Raw genomic sequence first — 20310 nt, 5'->3', positions numbered from 1 at the left:
TTTCCCCCCAAATAAAAAACTCCTCATCTTCACTCTTTCAATTCTGAATCTTTGATATTTTGTGTCGCACAGATGACTTGTTTTCAAATATGGTTGCGTGAAGGCACCAATAATGAGGTCATTAGTTAAAACTCTTAAAGAAGGTCATGCTAAGATGCTTCTTGTCACTCATTCTTTGTTTTCCCTTTTCTCTTCTTGTCCTTAGATTTTGTTTTGTCAGACACTTTCTAAGACTGTCTTGCAAAAATTGTTGAAACTGTGTGTGCCTGAATGTTCATTGGTTGGATGCAAGTCATGCTTCATGGTTCCTTTCAAAAAGTGTTGTAAATTTTTGAATAAGAAGATACCACAAACTGACGGCAAACACACAAGTGATTTGGACAACAAATCTTCCTCCAAATCCAAATTATCAAGTTTTATAGCAACTTATTAATATGTTCACTTAACTTAGCTTGTAAAATACAATTAGCATTTGTCTATTTTAAAACATACAAGACTTAATTGAACTTAAATATTATAAATTCCAAGAAATAAATAAAATACCAGATAAATGTGCACAACAAACTTTATTTGAAATACATCAAAATGAAAATACAAAGAAAACAGTCCACAAACAACTTTATTTCAAGGACACCCAAATGAAATACAAGAAAACAGTCTACAAATCTTATTTATTTGAAGGGCACCACAAAGGGATATTGATCTTTATTTTACTTTTAAATTAATTAAAAGTAAATCATGAAGGAGAAATTAGGGATATCTTTAAGATTTCAACCTCAATAATTATAGCATCGTCTTTAATATATCCATTTTCTGTTCCATGGAGTTCACTCAGAGATATGAAATTTGAGGATGACCATGATGTTTTTGAGACCAAAAACATGAAGTTTTCTGCAGTAGAAAAGAAAAACACAACTTAGAATAAGCTTTTAATCAAAAAATAGATCATACTATAATTCGCATTAACCCCAAAATCAGCTAAAAAATGTTAAAAAAATAAGAAGCATTGATAAACAACATTTGTACCTGTTTTCTCATAATATTTTTTATGATGCAGGTCTAAAATTTTAAACTTGAAACTTGCATCCACTCTTGAATTTGATGGGAACTTATTCCAATTTGTTAGCTGCAGCATTAAAGTTAGATGGTTGTCTAAGACCAAATCTGAATCAAGTCCTTTACTATATATCATCTACATATATATAATAAATTACATGCACAAAATTAACAAACTTTTAATTATAAAAACAATTACTAAATAAACCAATTAATTAAGAATTTGTTATATATATATATATATATATATATATATATATATATATATATATATATATATATATATATATATAATACCAGTCTCTATCACCAACAGTGAAGGATTTGGAGATCAAACCAGAGGGGTGATCCGTCTTTGAGAAGTTAACAAGTCTCCAAGTGAAGGAATCATACATTGGAGGCATAGCACCATCTTTAATACTTCCTTTTTCTGCTTCATTAAGTTCTGCTTCGATGATTACATCCATCTTAAATATTTCAACCTTCATGGTTATAGCGTCGTCCTTAATATATCCAGCTGTTGCTTCATTGAGTTCACTTAGAGATATGAAATTTGAAAATCCCCATTGTTTCTTTGAGGCACAAAATCCGTGGTTGCTTACTGCAACAAAAAAATATATATATATATATATAACAAAAACTTTTTAGACAAAAATTCATATTATCAATCTTCAAAGAAGCATTTTTAAACAACGTTGTTACCTGATTTATCATAATATTTATTATGATGTGTTGTGAAAGCGACTCAAAATTGGAGTTTGGAGGCCAAAATTGATGTTTGCTGAAAGTACAAATCGGTGGCCGATTTGGAAAATCGGTGGCCGATTTTGGCTGCTTTTTGGGAGGCTTTCTGTTCGGGAAAAATCGGTGGCCGATTTGGAAAATCGGTGGCCGATTTCGCGTGCTGTTATTTTTCAGAAACGTATTTTTGGGCCAGATTTGTTACAATTTTATGGGAGTTTCTTTTACTATAAATATAGGCCTTGTATCAGACTATTTTGAGAGAGATAGAGGGGGCTGAAACAAGGGTTTAGAAATCAAACTAGGGTTTGTATAGAGTTTGTCTATTGGCAACAAACTAGGGTTTGAAGGTTAATTCACCTTGGGAAACACTATTAGGATTGAGTCTCTTGGTTACGGGAAGAGGCTGGGATTTGGGTAGAATTAGGCGGGAGACTTATTCTTGTAACCCATTGAAATCTCTTTTGTAACGTTACTCATCATATAGTGGAACGGAGGGCTGCTCTCTCCCCCAGACTAGGTCAATTTGGACCGAACTGGGTAAACAGATTCTTTTGTGTTCTCTCTGCTTTTCTCTCGCTGTTTTTTCTACTTTTGCTTGTTTAATTGCAATTCACTTTGATATTGGTTGCTTAATTATCCCTTGCTCCACACATCAAGTTTGTTATTGGTGTGTTTTCTCATCGAATCCGCAACAATTGGCGCCCACCGTGGGGCAAAGGTCAAAGGATAATCTAGTACCATGGGTTCGAAGTGGGATATTGAGAAGTTTACCGGCGATAACGATTTTGGGTTATGGAAGGTAAAGATGGAAGCGGTGTTGATACAGCAAAAGTGTGAGAAAGCTTTGAAGGGTGAAGGTTCGTTACCGGTCACCATGACACGAGCGGAGAAGACCGAGATGGTGGACAAGGCCAGGAGTGCCATTGTCTTGTGCCTCGGAGATAAAGTTTTGAGAGAAGTAGCAAAGGAACCAACCGCGGCATCGATGTGGGCAAAGTTGGAATCTTTGTATATGACAAAGTCTTTGGCTCATCGGCAATTCCTAAAGCAACAACTCTACTCATTCAAGATGGTGGAGTCAAAGGCCATCATGGAGCAACTTACGGAGTTCAACAAAATCCTTGATGACTTGGAGAATATTGAGGTGAATCTTGAGGATGAAGATAAAGCTATACTCTTGTTGTGTGCTCTACCTAGATCTTTTGAATCGTTTAAAGATACCATGCTCTATGGAAAAGAAGGCACTGTTACCTTGGAAGAAGTTCAAGCAGCTTTGAGAACCAAGGAGTTGACTAAGTCGAAGGACTTGAGAGTTGATGAAAACGGGGAAGGCCTAAGTGTTTCAAGAGGGAATGGTGGAGGTAGAGGTAACCGGGGAAAGAGTAGTAACAAGACAAAGTTTAAATGCTTTAAGTGTAACAAGATGGGTCACTTCAAGAAGGATTGTCCGGAGATTAATGGTAATTCCGTACAAATTGTCTCTGAGGGTTATGAGGATGCAGGTGCTTTGATGGTGTGTTGTTTGGAGGATGAAGGTGATGTTTCTCACCTTGGGGGTGATGCCTGGTAGAGCGGTGATCGTCTGGAGAGACGTTAAACACTCAACATCAGCCTGGAGAGGCGGTGGTAAGAATACTCATGATCTACCGGTTGAGGTGGAGGTTCAAGGAAGACATAGTGGGATGTACTCATTTGCTAGTTGAGAGGTTGGAAGCTCAGCTTTAGGTGGAGTTGAACACACCGGGAGTGGTACGACTATGGAGGACCTTGGGTGCTATGCTCTAGTGGTGAGCAAGGGTTTTCTTCATGAAGACGGAAGGCATTCCGGAGGTTGAAGAATGTATAGCACGGCTTGTGGAATTACCCTAAAAGTCCAAGGGTGATTGGATGCAAGGTGATCTTCAAGGAAGCGGGAGATGTCTCGTATTGAAGAGGTATGGTGTAGTCTTGTAGAACTACCTGAAATTCCTAGTGTAGTTTGGATACAAGGATCTTCGAGAAGGCGGAAGACATTCCGATGGCTGAAGAGGTTAAGGTGTGTACTTGTGGAACTACCTAAAATTCCTTGAGTAGTTTGGACACAAGGATCTTCAAAGGGGCGGAAGGCATTCCGATGATTGAAGAGATTAAGGTGTAAACTTGTGGAGCTACTCGGCGTAGTGGGAAGCAAGGGAAAGAGCAGCAAGGTGTTGATGTTAAATGGGCATCATCACTAATTTGGAGTCAAGGTGGAGATTGTTGTGAAAGTGACTCAAAATTGGAGTTTGGAGGCCAAAATTGATGTTTGCTGAAAGTACAAATCGGTGGCCGATTTGGAAAATCGGTGGCCGATTTTGGCTGCTTTTTGGGAGGCTTTCTGTTCGGGAAAAATCGGTGGCCGATTTGGAAAATCGGTGGCCGATTTCGCGTGCTGTTATTTTTCAGAAACGTATTTTTGGGCCAGATTTGTTACAATTTTATGGGAGTTTCTTTTACTATAAATATAGGCCTTGTATCAGACTATTTTGAGAGAGATAGAGGGGGCTGAAACAAGGGTTTAGAAATCAAACTAGGGTTTGTATAGAGTTTGTCTCTTGGCAACAAACTAGGGTTTGAAGGTTAATTCACCTTGGGAAACACTATTAGGATTGAGTCTCTTGGTTACGGGAAGAGGCTGGGATTTGGGTAGAATTAGGCGGGAGACTTATTCTTGTAACCCATTGAAATCTCTTTTGTAACGTTACTCATCATATAGTGGAACGGAGGGCTGCTCTCTCCCCCAGACTAGGTCAATTTGGACCGAACTGGGTAAACAGATTCTTTTGTGTTCTCTCTGCTTTTCTCTCGCTGTTTTTTCTACTTTTGCTTGTTTAATTGCAATTCACTTTGATATTGGTTGCTTAATTATCCCTTGCTCCACACATCAAGTTTGTTATTGGTGTGTTTTCTCATCGAATCCGCAACATGATGCTTGTCTAAAAATTTTAAATCAAAACTTGAATTCACTATTGTATTTGACGGGAATCTTTCACAATCTACTAACTCTAGGAAGAAAGATAGATAGTTGCATCTGATCCCGTCTCCATAATTTCTTTTAGGATAAACCACCAATTTCCTGCATAAAATAAATTAATATTTAGTTTGTGAAAACAATTTTAATTAGACAAATTAAGAATTTGTTAGCTAGATAGGAATATAATATAATATACCAATCTCTTTCACCAACAGTGAAGGTTTTAGAGACTAAATAGGAGAGACTATCCAAAGATGAGAAGTTGACAAGTTTCCAGGTGAAGGAGGCTTGTCGTTAGCCATAGAAAGAATTTCAGATTTGGCAGAATGACCAATAACAAATACTTCCGCACCAAACACACATGAATCTTCCACAAAGTATCCATTACGTGAATCCATGAGGGCCTCCAATGAAATTAATTGCTCAAAACCCCATTCACTTTTCATTTCATTAAATTTTCGTATAGTGCCATCAGCATCTACAGAAATCAAATTATTAATTAATATTCTATTACAAATAAAATTGTCATAGTTTTGCATGTAGATGAATATGAATTCAATTTGAAGTGGTTTGAAATTACTACATAAATTAGTGTACGAGAAATCGAGAATATTGAAGTGGTTTGAAATTACCATTACCTTTTGATTTTAATAAGCTTCCAGTACTTCTTTCAAAACAAAACAAAAAAAAAAAAAAAAAAACAACTTTTAGTACTTCAAATACATAGAAAAAGTATGTTCGTGAAATTTTCGATGCAGTATATAGCACTGCCCTAAATTTAAATATCATAAAATCTAAATAATAAATAAAACTCTAGATACAAGAAAACAATCTACAACTAGTTCTCTTAAGAATGGAACATCATTCACCCACCTTAAATTTTCATTATCAAACTAAACATAATATACTTCAACACTAAAATATACCAAATCGTTGCCTACCAATGCCACAAAGGTATTGATCTTTATTTTATTTTTAAATCAATCATAAGTTAATTAATAATCTAGGAGGAAATCTTAATCGTGGATATTTGGATATCAACCTCCATGATTATAGCATTATTTTTAACATATCCATTTCCTTTTTTATTGAGTTCGCTAAAAGATATGAAGTCCGCAAATCCCATAGCATGAGAACCAAACCAGTTTGCTTACTGCAGCTGAAAAAAGAATATACATCTTAGCATAAATCATATGACTTATGATCGAGACATATTAAAAGAGCTCAGCAAAACTGCTATTTTCAAAGTCATAACTGGAAAGAAGCACACATTGCACTATATATCATATGGCATTGAAACAACTGAAAGTAAAAGTCACTCATATAAAAAAAAAAATATTTCCAATGTTTTATATATTCTCAAAATAGATCAATATATTTTAAGATTTTCTAATTTGTTGGAAAAAAATGATAGTAAGTGTTATTCGAACATAAAAGATATTAATGGGGTGATTGAGGAAGCACTTAGCTCAAATTGGTTTGATAGTAAGTCTTTTGATTTTAATTCGATCTACAGTTCAAGCATCGCAGGAAGACATGTGGGAGTCGGAGCTGGAGAATGAAGGTGTTTTCACAGTTAGCTCAACGTACGTGTTGCTATCTAGAATTTACTGACCAAAGGTCAATCTGGTATATATAAGTTCAGTGAATGTGATGGAAGTCTTCATACCCAAGAAGCTCAACAAAGAGGGTAGAAGATTTGGGTTTGTTAAGTTTAAAGACGTTACAAACCCGGTGGCTTTAGAAGCTAGGCTGGCTGAGGTGTGGTGTGGAGGTAGGCGCCTTAGAGTGAATCTGTCTCGCTTTAATAGAGATTCAAAGGAGGTGGTGCCGGAAGTGACAACAGCGGTGCGTAGGGTGGTGGGGTCAAGCTCTATGGTGGATAAGGGGAAATCGTTCATCCAGGCTTTGGGCGATGGAGGGGGAAGTGAGATCAATGGAGAGGCAGCAGTACCAGAGATGGAGGTTCTTCCGGAAGAGGAGGCGCTACAACTGTTGGAGGGCTGCTGTGTTGGATTTTTACATTATCCAAGGGAGGCTGAGATGGTACAAACTGGCTTCTTTATGGAGGGATTTAAGGGTGTTAGAGTGTCTAGCATGGGAGACAACCTAGTGCTTCTGAAGTGTAATTTGGAGGGAGGGATGGAGGCGATTAGAAGTATGAAGAAGGAGTGGTGGGATGACAACTTTGCTGCTGTGAAACCTTGGTCTCCTCAGCTGGTGGCTAAGAAGAGGCGTGTGTGGGTTAAGCTGAGGGGAGTTCCCCTTCATGTTTGGGAAGAAAAATGCTTTAAACAGATGGGGAACTTCTTAGGAGAGTTTGTTGACTTTGATGTTGCTACGGCCGAGAGAAAGAGGATGGATGCTGTTAGGCTTCTGATATCTACTAATGAATTTGGTTTTATCAACAAAAAGGTGTGTATGAAGGTGATGGGAGCTAAGTTTGAGGTATGGGTGGTGGAGGATCAATCCCAAGCTTATGAAGAGGTGTTAGAGGAAGAATGTGTGTCGGAAGAATCAGAGTTCAGAGGGGAGGAGGAAGGTCTGAGACGAACGGTGGCGGAGTTGGGATATGGTGCTCCGGCGGTTTTCTCCGGTGGTGTCTTGTCCGGTGAAGAGGCTTCGGAAGAGGCCCTCTCTGTAGAGTCTGAGGAAGAAGGAGATGGGGGGCCCCACAGGTTTGAGGTGCCGAGAATTGAGTGGGAGAGGAAAGGGTCTATCCTATGTAGCCTTTTTGGTGTGCAGCCCTATGATGGTGATATGGCAGAGAGTAGTGGAAAGTCTACAACGGAAGGGGGACAGATGGTGGGTTATGTGGGTCCTGGTGCAACTGAGGGAACTTCTGGTCAGTTGGAACATGTGGTGGAAAAAGAGACAGAGTCCATTTCAAATAAAGGGGAGGGAAGCGTGGCTTTTGAAATTGACATTGGGTTGGAAAATATTAATCAAGACCCGCTCCAATGTTGTCCAAACCAACCCGACCCACAGCCAGCTGTTTTACCCGATCCTGTACAAAGTAACAAGTCTATTGGGCCTGTTCTAATTGGGCCAGTTGAGGGAGAAAATCCGGTGGCTTTTTTTACTTCTGCTGAAGGGAGGGAGGTCGATTTAGTAGCTTCTAAAGGTAACGTTGGTCTCAAGAAACCAAAAAAGGGGGCTTTAACAAAGGGAGCTGCTAGATGTGTTTCTATGAAGGATATTGCTAATAAAGGGGTCAAGCAGCGTGGTAAAGGAGGTGAAGAGGAGGGTGCATCCAAAAATCAAAAAGGGAAGAAGGTGGCGGTTGGGGCGATTGAGTTTCCGGAAGTGGAGTGTTCGCTTCCTACGGGTTCAGGTGTTAATGTTTTATTCGAGGATGAAGGTTTGGTTGTGCTGGAGACACCTATCACCCTGATGGGTGACCTAAGAAGAAAAAAGGCGGAGGCGGAGCACTTATTGAAGGTTGCTAAAGAGGATGGTATCACGTTCACCTTAGCGGATGGTAGAGTGGTGGATAGATTGCTTGTGTCCGAGGATGTTGATGTGGCAATTAGAGTAAGTAGGGAGAGGAAGGAAGGTAATTTATGATAGTGTTGTCCTTCAATGTTAGAGGGTTGGGAGGTGTGTTGAAGCGCAAAAAGATTAGGGAGTTAGTGGTGGGTCAAAAAGTTGATTTTTTGGCTATTCAAGAAACAAAAATGGAGGTCATTACGGATGCGGTGTGTCGTAATTTATGGTGTGATGATGATTTTCAATGGGTATGTCTTCCTTCGGTGGGCAATAGTGGAGGTATTTTATCTATTTGGCGTAAACCTCTTGCTACATTTATTTTTTCTTTTGTGGGTGAAGGCCTTGTCGGCGTTTGCTTGGAGTGGGGTCCGTTGAAAAGAAGATGTTTGGTGGTAAATGTTTATTCTAAATGTCATTTGTTGGGTAAACAAAGGTTGTGGGAGAAGCTTGTAAGGGTGAGGAGCTTTTTGGGTGTCGGAGCTTGGTGTTTCATTGGGGACTTTAAGTCGGTGCTTCATAGGGAGGAAAGAAGGGGGGTGAATGAGGCTTCCAATGGTGATTATAGAAGGGAAATTAAGTTATTTAATGATGTGGTGAACTCGTTAGAGGTGGAAGATGTGAATATTGTGACTAGGAAGTTTACGTGGTATAATTCTAATGGTCAATCTATGAGTAGAATAGATAGGGCGCTTATATCGGAGGAATGGGGAGAGTTTTGGGGAAATGTTGCTTTGTGGGCTCTTCCTAGGGATGTTTCCGATCATTGTCCGATTGTGCTTAAAGGTGATGTAACCGATTGGGGTCCGAGGCCGTTTCGGTTTAATAATCATTGGTTGGAAAATAGGAAGTTTAAGGGGGTGGTTGAAGAAGCTTGGAGGAGGTATGGGGGTGGTGGGTGGATGGGTTTTGTGCTAAAATCAAAGTTGAAGAGTTTGAAGGAGACAATTCGGGAGTGGAATAGGGTGGAATATGGGAATGTGGAGAGGCGTTTATCTTTGTTGAGGGAAGAGATAGAGGAGCTCGATGGGAAATGCGAACTTGGCTTGTTGTCAAATGAAGAGGTGGAGGTGAGGAAGGTGAAGTTTGAAGAACTTTGGAAATTATGGAAGAGTAAAGAGGCCTTGCTTTTTCAAAGATCTAGATCCAAGTGGCTCAAAGAGGGAGATGTTAATTCGAAGTACTTCCATGGGTGTGTGAAGAGTAGAGCTCATCGTAATGGTATTAAAGCCTTGAAAGTGGGCAATGATTGGGTGTTTGAGGTGAATGAGATTAGGAGGGTGGTAGTTGATTATTTTAAGGCGCATGTGGCGAGTGAAGAGTGGGATAGACCGAAGTTGGAGGGGTTGAGTTTGCTTCTATTTCCGATGCCGATAATTGTTCTCTAGTGTTGCCCTTTTCTTTGGAGGAAATAGAGTTGGTGGTGAAGGAGAGTGATGGAAATAAGAGCCCGGGACCGGATGGTTTCAATTTTGCTTTCATTAAGCAATTTTGGTATCTTATTAAGCATGAGGTGAGGATATTTTTCGATCAATTCCATGGTAATGATGTGTTTCCGAGGAGCCTTTTGTCCTATTTTGTTACTATTATCCCAAAGGTGAAATGTCCTCTTTCTCTTAAAGAATTCCGTCCGATATCTTTGTTGGGGAGTATTTATAAGATTCTTGCTAAGGTGTTGGCCGGGAGACTTGCTAAGGTGATGAATCCTCTAATTTCCAAAAATCAATCGGCGTTTTTGAAAGGTAGACATTTGGAGGATGGTGTGTTGATTGTGAATGAGGTGGTGGAGGTTGCGAGATTGAGGAAGCGGGAGTGTTTAATTCTTAAGGTGGACTTTGAGAAAGCTTACGATTCGGTGGAGTGGAGTTTCTTAGAGTATATGCTTCGAAGGATGGGTTTTGTGAGTAAATGGATTGCTTGGATGAAGGCGTGTGTGTTTGGGGGTAGCATGTCTATTCTTGTAAATGGGAGTCCGACCGAAGAAATTGATATAAAAAGGGGTTTAAAGCAAGGAGATCTGTTGGCCCCTTACCTTTTCCTTTTGGTGGCGGAAGGTTTTAGTGGGCTTATGGTGAATGCGGTGAATCGGAATCTTTTTAAGGGGTTTGAGATTAAGAGAGGTGGTACGGTTATTTCTCATCTCCAATATGCGGATGATACCTTGTGCATTGGTGAAGCGTCGGTTGAGAATCTTTGGACCCTTAAGGCGTTATTAAGGGGGTTTGAGTTAGTGTCGGGTCTAAGGGTTAATTTCCATAAAAGTTGTCTTATCGGTGTGAATGTTTCGGCGGATTTTTTGCGGATGGCTTCGTCTTTCCTTAATTGTAAAGTGGGTTCGATTCCATTCATGTTTGGAATTACTCTATGTACATGATTGTATGCGAGTTTAATAGAAACAATTGTGAGTTGAATTTGCAATCACATGTTATACTTATATATATGTAAAAATATACCTTGGATGGTCAAATAATTTTTGTGTAACTGATCATACACGAACATCTTAAAGTTTACGTTAAGCTTCCAACCATGAGAAAACTTGTCTGTATCTGCAATTCTCAACATTAAGGATACGTGACCTTTGTCTTTGCTTTTCGAATCACCTGGAAGGAGTACCAAGTTCCTAGCACAGATATCAAATAAGTTTTATATGAATTTTAATGAGTGTTGAAATGAAATGTATGTGTTTTTTTTTTTTTTTTTTTGAGATGGAAATATACTATGTGTTAAAGAGTGTATTTTTAGCAGTTAACGACATTACTAATTACCATTTTACAACTGTCCTGGAGGGAATTTGAAGTCATCCTTGCATATAGAACCATGAGATTAATCAATTATATTTTAAATGAACTACTTTCTCCGCTAGCATGTCACATTTTTAACTATCAAATTTAACTCTGGTTTTTCTGATCCAAACTCTAGTACATTTGAGTGAATTTCTATTGTCAAAACCTATCTTGAACTTGTTGCTAGATATGTGACTGATTATTGTTTGAACTCTGTAGTTTATTATGCAAGGGAATGAAAATTAAGCTTGCCAGTTGTATCCACCGGATTGAAAAACACTGGACACATCACACATACTTTTTGTGCGTGAACAATGAATATGATTCGATCTTAAACAAATAATGGGCTGGTGGCGATTTTCTTGTTGATCTAAAAATTAGGGGTGTTCGCGGTGCGGTTTGGTTCGGTTTTAAGGGTAAAAGTTATCTGAACCGCAAGATAAATAAGTGCGTGGTTTGGTTTGGTTCAGTTGACTTTTAAAATAAAATTCAAACCAAACCAAACCAAACCAATCCGGTTTGGATTGGATCGGTTGGTGCGGTTTTTTTAGACAATAATATATTTTTTTTTGTTTTCAACTTTAAAATCAAATTAAAAAGCTAAAACACAACATATTTTCAGGAATGTTTTAAATTTCATCCAACATTATAATTTTATTTTCATCCAACAATGTTTTCAACTACATAGACCGAATTAAAATGTGGACAAAAAGTAATCCTATTTTGTAAGAAATACAAAAGACTAAAATTTTAATCATTCTCTAAGAGTTCAAGTAGCACATAAATATATTTTTGATAGAAAAAGCAGCAAAGTAGAAACTTAATAAGAGAAAAAATATGTTCTTTTATTAAAGTTTCCATTGAATTTCTATGAGTATTGATCTAGATGATATATATTTAATTAGTTTTGTTTCTTCTTATATTGTGGTTTGGTTTGGTTTGGTTCGGTTGGTAAAATCAAAACCGCAAACCGAACCAAACCATGCGGTTAGGTAAAAAAATGATCTGAATACATCCGAACCAAATGCGGTTTTTGCGGTTTCGGTTTGGATTGATTCGATTAGCGGTTTTTCTTTTGGATTGGTTCGGTTTTGAACACCCCTACTAAAAATACCTGCATTTACATGGGTAGATGATTTCTTTTAATTCAATATTAGCAAAAATAAAAATCATACACTCATGTCCTTAAATATAAGTATTTATTGTAATTTTCACTCTTATTGAGAAAAGTTTTCTAAGTGTTGTTTTAAAATTGCTTACACAAATTAATGGACTATTAAATTTTGTTACTTTCCTAAGACACAAGTTAACATTTCCCTTTTTAATTGGGTTTAGGATTAGATCTCGTCTTCTCTTCATTAATTTCTCTCTATTTTTTTTAAGAATATTATTGTATGGGTGTGTCAATGATTCATTTATTTTTTAAGCTAAAAAATTTCAGAGTGAAGGTGTTATATTCTCCATGGGATATATTGTTATTTTATATTATTTTATTTGTGTTGTCTATTATTTGCCAAACATCATATAACTTAAAAGGGTCTTGCTAATAAGTGTCTTAAGGGCATTTAAGAAAACCCATAAAAAGAAATTTTGTCTTGAAAATACAAGTCAAACACATGTAAATGTCATAACTATACAATTTCTAATGTAAAAACTACTACTTTTAGGTGCTTAAACAATGCCCTAAGGGCACTTGTTAGCATTTCTCAACTTAAAATTTTGTAATATATTGTTACATGTCGGGTGTATTCATTCTTTCCCGAATCAAACACACTCTATTTCTTACGTATAGGTCAAAAGTATACTATTTGTCTCTTATAAAATGACCTAATGGAATAAATAAAAATAAAGAAAACAAATTAATCTTGAGCCAAAGAAAAATGCATACCAACACCACTGTGAGAACTTGAATTTGGCTTGCAGATGCAGATGGTATCCATATCAGACAACACTATTTTCTTAGATGTGTAACAGGTGAGTAATTGGGTTGAGTTTGAGATGCCAATATATAGACATTTTATGACCAATACTTGCATTAAAGATTGACGAAAAATGATTTGAAAATGACTTGAGATTTTCATTAAAAAAATGACCAATAACTTGACGTAAATTAAAGAATGACTATATTCATTCTTCTTTACTTAAATGTAATACAATGCTGATCTGATTCTGATCACAGCATCTTGGTGCATAAGAGTCTGTTGACATACATCTAAAACTATGACTCTATTTTGATTAATTAATATTTCCCAAAGACATGAATTATTGGAGGGTGAAAAATGACGAAAACAACAAAACAATGCATATGGTTGTTCTTTTTTGGCTAAAACCCACTTTTTCCCCCTAAGTTTGCAAAAGTTGCGATTTTAGCCCCCTATTAAAAAAATAGCATTAGTGACCCCCTATGTTTAGGGAAATATGCTCTTTCGACCCTCTAACATAAGGGAAATATGCTTTTTAGACCCCTTATCTTTAGAAAAAGTTGCAATTATGCCCCTTTTTTGGGGCACGTGGCCTCTTCTCAGTAATTTTTGGACGAAGGGGGCCAAAAATGCTATTTTTTTTAATAGGGGCAAAAATCGCAACTTTTGCAAACTTAGGAGGCAAAAAGTGGGTTTTAGCCTTCTTTTTTACTAAAACAATGTATGGTTGATCGGTTCTCTCTCAAGTGGGATGGATGTCCCACAAGTTAAAACAAATAAAAGAAAAGAAAAATAGCTATAAATATAAATAAATAAATAAATAATATTGTTATATATGGGCTTGATCAATGTTGGTGACTAATTTTCGTGACGAAGATGGAATTTCAATCAGGAAGATACGAAACAAAGATTTGTTCTAAGATTAATGCTTATTAGTGCGAAACGAAAAAAGACGATGGACGTGACCTATTATGTTGACCAACTTATATACAACCACCATGGCTTTATTCCACCAAAACCAGAAATTATATCCACTTAAGTTGATGCACGTCAGCATTCGTTAGTTTGACGCAAAAAAAAAAAAAAACACCTCACACAAAATAGCAATGTTGTTGTTCTAATGGAACCGGATGACATAACTTGGTTACGATTTCTGATTCACGTGTTATACGATAGATATGTTGGAATTGCAATATCATATGGTGGCGATTTAAAAAAGACAATGTTCAGTCGGTCAAAAAGTTGAATCTTTAAAGCACAAAAAGTTGAATGTAGATTTTTGGGCCATTTAATCTCTCTACTAATGGGTCAAATTGATATTTTTAAACCCAACTCTTGGGAAGTTTTACCCTACACCCCTACATTTATACCTTCACCCCAACATTTAACTCAAACTACCCAATTTATCCTCTATATAAAATAAAACAAGAAAATTGCTATTGACACATTGCATAAGGCTGTGGCACACATGTAAAAGACAAAAATGCCCCCTCGGCAGTTAACTACCGAAATTTTGAGCCGGCTGCAGTTAACTACCGAAGTTTCTTCGGCAGTTAACTGCCGACAGAAAAATGAAAAAAAACAAAAACCTCGGCACTTAAGTACCGAGGATTTACAGTTTTTGCATTTTTGCATGCTTTACAACAGTGCAACTTTCTAGCTTACTCTTTCTAGCTTACTACCTTACCATGGGAAAATACTTGGGTGACATAATGTCACCGTGACATTAAATCTGGACCACACAAAGGTGTTGTGTTGTGTGGCCCAGATGTGTTGTATGTGTTGTGTGGCCCAGATGTTGTGTGGCAATGTGTGTTGTGTGGCCCAGATTTAATGTCACGGTGACATTATGTCACCCAAGTGCTTTCCCCTTACCATGTGTGCATACCGAAGTTTCTAGCTACAATTTTAATATATTTTTGTTTCAATTCTATTTGTTTATATTTGATGCATTAATTAATTAATTAATGGGGAAAAAATTGCTACAATTTTTTTATGGAAACTGAAATAAGAGATTTAATAATTGTATTGAAATGAAAATTATATTGAATCCAAAATAATTCTCCATTTTTTTAAAAAATTAGCGATAAATATAGGCAAAAATTTATTAGTTGTTTATGTTATTTGACTAAAGTTTTGGCATTAGTAGAAAATATTACTAGAAATTGTGAAGGATAAATATAGGCAAAAATTTATTAGTTATTTAGGCATAACAAAATATTTGACTAAAGTTAGCGATAAATAAAGTTTTGGCATTACTAGAAATTGTAGCTAGATCCTTAAAAAAAAAGAGTATGCACACATGGTAAGCTAGTAAGCTAGAAAGAGTAAGCTAGTAAGTTGCACTGTTGTAAAGCATGCAAAAACTGTAATCCTCGGTACTTAAGTGCCGAGGTGTTTTTTTTTTTTTTCATTTTTCCGTCGGCAGTTAACTGCCGAAGAAACTTCGGTAGTTAACTGCAGCCGGCTCAAAATTTGGGTAGTTAACTGCCGAGGGGGCATTTTCGTCTTTTACATGTGTGCCACAGCCTTATGCAATGTGTCAACAACAATTTTCATAAAACAAAATCACTTTTTCACCTGTTCACCCCACTTTTCTGGAAAATGCTCTGCACCCTTGTTTGCCTTACGATTTATCTTTTTCTTTTGCCAGAATCGACTCTTGCAGTCAGATTGTTACTGGAATCGTTGTCTCTCGAAATCGACTCTTGCAACCGGACTGTTACCGTAATTGTTGTGAATTGCAGGTTTATGATGGTTTTATATGTTCTCTAAATCATTGATTGAGGTTTTTGGGTTTGCCATAATTACTAAGAATTTCAGAAATCGTTTTCCAATATTGGTTTCACAGAATCGTTTACCACCGCAATTGAAACGGGAGTCGATTCAAGTTATTATTACGTGTTTTTAATTAAATAAAGGCAGCAATAGAAACTTTTGCCGATTCATGATGTTAAAATTTTCTATTGTTTTTTAATATTTCTCTGTCCTTTAATCTAGTTAGGTTGTTATTGTTTTTTTAATCAAGTCAGAAACCTGTTATTTTTCTGATTCAGGCTGCTATCAGGAAAGGTTTTGTAGTTGCTTCCGGTATAGATTTCGGTAATGCAAACATGACTGTTCCAAAAATTTGCTTGATTTCCGAAGGAAAAAAAATACAAGTCAGAAATGTTTAAAATAGCCTGATTTCCAAAAACTCGGGATGTTATGTGGGGTGAACTCATTCGAAATTGAAAAATGTTTTATGCAAGGGGTGAAAGGTTAAATGATAAGGGTAAAAATGGAATTTTTAAAGATTTGTAGGGGTGAAAGTATATGTGTAGGGGTATAGGGTAAAACTTCCCAACTCTTGCCCAGGCTCAGTTTTATGAATTAGGTTAAGGGTATTACTTTTCTCACCCTGTTGACTTCTCGCGCGCCCTATAAAATTTTCAAAAATGCCCCTTTGCATTCCGGATTTCGTAATCCGGATTGCATTAGCACCATGAAAAAAAATGGTCTAAATGATGGAATTTTAGATTTTGAGGGCGGGAGTCCAGTAAGAAGGGACTTTTTGTCCAATAACATTTCTGTTAGACAAAAATGTCCTAAAATTCAATAAAATATGAACACTTTCATTATGTAATGTAACCACTATGATACCAAATATGTATTAAGAATTAAGAATTAGAAATGTACCCAAGTAATATGAACATTTCTCTATTTTTGTATATTGTTTCTCACTTTCATTGCCTTCTTCAAGTCCCTTGCACCAATGACAATTCTTACTCCTTTCTTTGCTAACACTCTAGCTTATTCAGCTCCAATACCAGAAGTACCACCTTCCAAGTGAAAAATCAACAATAATAACAACTTCATTATTGCTATCCATGTTACAAACATGTTCAAAATTGGTGCTGGTGCATTCTGGATTACGTAATCCGGATTGCATTAGTGCATTGCGGATTACGTAATCTGGATTGCATTAGTGCATTCCGGATTACGTAATCCGAATTGCATTAGCACCATGAAAAAAAAAGGTGTTTAGGGGGTTTCCGGATTATGTAATCCGGAAACATCATGTAACGCGCCTTATTTTTGAAGTTTTCGGATTACAAAATCCGGAAAAATCCGTAACTCCATTTTTCACCCTATAACAAAGGAAAACACCATTCCGGATTATGAAATCTGGAAACCTCAAGGGCATTTCTGGAAAAAACACAGGGCGCGCGAGAATCTTATAGGGTGGGAAAAGTAATACTCTTAGGTTAATGTTTAGACATATAAATAAGGCTGCAAACATCCAAAACATCATCTTATATTCAACCATTTTTCATATTTTGTTTTTGTGCAAAATTATTGTGATGCAGGCCTAAACCCTAAATTGATCCATTGGTGTAAGGGTGCTTCGTTTATGAATTATTAAGTTTCGGATTTTAATGCTAATTTCGTTTACATGTCAATCGCTTCCTTTATCAATTTCATGTCTCTTTAATTTGAATCGATGCTTACTCAATTTCGGGTTTTAATAACTCTTTAGTTTAGTACCAATGGAGTCATTGAGTCCTTAATATGTACTTTTATTTAAAAATTATAAATAAATAACATGTACAAGTGGGATCTATTTAAAGATCCTTGTTAATTTACGACCATTGTGAATGCTCTTACAAAATGGTTGTTCAAATATCATTTTTCATAGTTGACTCAATTGATTCCATATATTTTCTTACAAAAAATTTATATTCATTTGTCTCTGATTAGAAGTTTTATTTAAAGAAAAAAAATCTTTCCTCTATATATAAACATGACAATTTCTAGTCACCCCCTGAAAAACCATGGAAAAATATCAAAATACCCTTAAAATGAAATAAATATTCAATTGTTTTCAAAGTCAAGTAATGCTCACAAACTGAGTTTATGTAGTCTACGCAAACACAGTTTGCATAATTGATGTTTGTATGTAAATTGGGTTTATGAAGTCTGCTAAAAATTGAGTTTATGTATTTCTAAAATATGAATTTTGAGACGTACGTAAACTTAAACCATGTGTATACATACATACATACATACATACATACATACATACATACATACATACATACATACATACATACATACATATATATATGGTTTAAATTGAAGGAAATCAATTTTGTGCCTTTCATTGATAATGATCAAGAGTACATATAGTTACAATAGGTTGAGTCAAACCTAGGAAAGTAATTACAAAATAATGGAGAGTAATTACATAATAATAACTAACATAATGACTAACATAATTACATAAAGTCAAGTAATAATTACTAACATAATTACATAAAGTCAAACATTCTATCACACCCCCGCAGTCAAAGCGGGAGGTTCACGGACGCTTAGACTGGTCCGAAAATCATCAAAAAGAACTCGAGGTAGGCCTTTGGTGAAGATGTCAGCAATCTGATGATGAGAAGGAACATGAAGGACGCGTGCCTGGCCACGCGCGACCTTTTCCCGAACAAAGTGAGTGTCCATCTCAATATGTTTAATACGTTGATGCTGCACTGGATTACCAGAAAGGTAGATGGCACTAACATTATCACAGTACACCAAAGTAGCTTGGGAAAGTGGGTAGTGAAGCTATAAGAGAAGATTGCTAAGCCAACACGATTCAGAAACCACATTAGCAACACCCCTGTACTCAGCCTCTGCACTGGAGCGAGAAAGTGTGGGTTGTCGTTTGGAAGACCAAGAAATGAGGTTGTCACCAAGAAACACACAATAACCAGAGGTCGAACGACGGATGTAAGGACATCCACTCCAATCAGCATCAGTGTAGGAGATAAGTTTCTCAATAGGGGGTGGATAATGATGCAAACCATAGTGTAGGGTGCCCTGAACATAACGCAGAATGCGTTTGAGGGCAAGCATGTGGTCGGTGCAAGGGGCATGCATGTGAAGACACACCTGTTGGACAGCATAAGAGATGTCAGGTCGGGTGAAAGTAAGATATTGCAAGGCCCCTGCAAGACTTCGATATAGAGTAGGATCGTCATATGAAGTCGGCGGTGGTACTGAGCTTTTGTTTGGTGTCAACTAGAGTAGCAGAAGGTTTGCACGAGGCCATGCCTGCTCGAGCAATAATATCACTAGCATAAGTACTCTGGCTGAGGAAGAGTCCACCATCATGTCTAGTCACGGAAATGCCCAAGAAGTAACTCAGTGGACCCAAATCCTTGATGGCAAACTCAGATGCAAGGAGTGCCATGATGGATTTTCGAAGATCATGGGAGGAGGTGATGAGGATGATGTCATCAACATAAAGCAAGATGTAAGCCATATCAGAGCCACGCCGGTAGATGAAGAGTGAGTGATCTGAAGTGCTATGCTGAAATCCAATGGTGGAGACAAAGTCAACAAAGCGCTGGTACCAGGCACGAGGCACTTGCTTAAGACCATAAAGAGATTTTCCCAATCGGCACACATAATCTGGGCGATGAGGATCACAAAAACCTAGTGGCTGATGCATGTAGACTGTCTCATGAAGGTCACCATGTAGAAATGCATTATGAACATCTAGTTGATGAATAGGCTAGGATTTGGACAGTGCAATGGTGAGAACGGTGCGAATCGTCACCGGTTTTACTACATGATTGAATGTCTCATCACAATCTACACCTGCAATCTGTGACCTGCCATATGTAACGACCTACTTTTATTATTTATTATTTTATTGAGATTAGATGTCTTTTTATAATTTAGTCGACTTATTTTGATGAGTGATATTTTGTTATGTTATACGCTGATATTTACTAGTATAATATATATGTTATTTGGTGTAGAAATATATTTGTTATTTTGTGTGGAAATATACATGTTATTTGGTGTAGAAATATATTTGTTATTTTGTGTGGAAATATATATGTTATCTGGTGCAGAAATATATTTATTAGTAGCCCCTATTGTATATATTTAGTGGGAGAATATATTTAGTGGAAGAATATATTTAGTGGAGAAATATAATTATTAGAATAAGTAGATTTGGGGGCTGAAATAGAAAGAAGGGAGTTATTGGGCCTAATTAGATTTAAGAAGAGAAGTTAGTATTATAAATAGAGGAGATATTAGGTTGAAAGACTAACATATGCAAAAAAAAAAAAACAAGGATTTGGAGAAAACAAGGTTTAGAGAGAAGAGAACAAGAGGATAGAAGAACCAAGAGAAGGGCTGCCAATCGATAATTCTAAGGTAAGGGTGAGACTATCATTCGGTAATATTAAGTCTGTAATTCTGAATTTGCAATTAACATGTTCTAGGATTAGTTTGTGAGAATTTGCGAATTAGGGTTCTGAGAGAGAATTGATGATTAGAT

At 36.8% G+C, this 20310-nt stretch overlaps 1 pseudogene across 1 annotated transcript; it reads right to left on the bottom strand.

Moving 5' to 3' along the window:
* Positions 1-1026: 1026 nt before the first annotated feature.
* LOC146896276 (uncharacterized) lies at positions 1027-10915 on the bottom strand (annotated as a pseudogene). The gene is made up of 6 exons (XR_015021606.1): positions 10732-10915; positions 4989-5270; positions 4812-4894; positions 1759-1800; positions 1354-1657; positions 1027-1126 (listed from the first exon to the last, which is right to left on the bottom strand). The product of XR_015021606.1 is annotated as an uncharacterized LOC146896276 (transcript).
* Positions 10916-20310: the final 9395 nt, after the last annotated feature.

Source organism: Medicago sativa, chromosome 8, assembly GCF_051527215.1.
Source record: "Medicago sativa cultivar Bolivia chromosome 8, Bolivia_mono, whole genome shotgun sequence".
Classification (NCBI taxonomy): Eukaryota; Viridiplantae; Streptophyta; class Magnoliopsida; order Fabales; family Fabaceae; genus Medicago; species Medicago sativa.
Note: the sequence above shows the minus strand (reverse complement) of the source record. Positions and strands in the feature narration are given on the sequence as shown.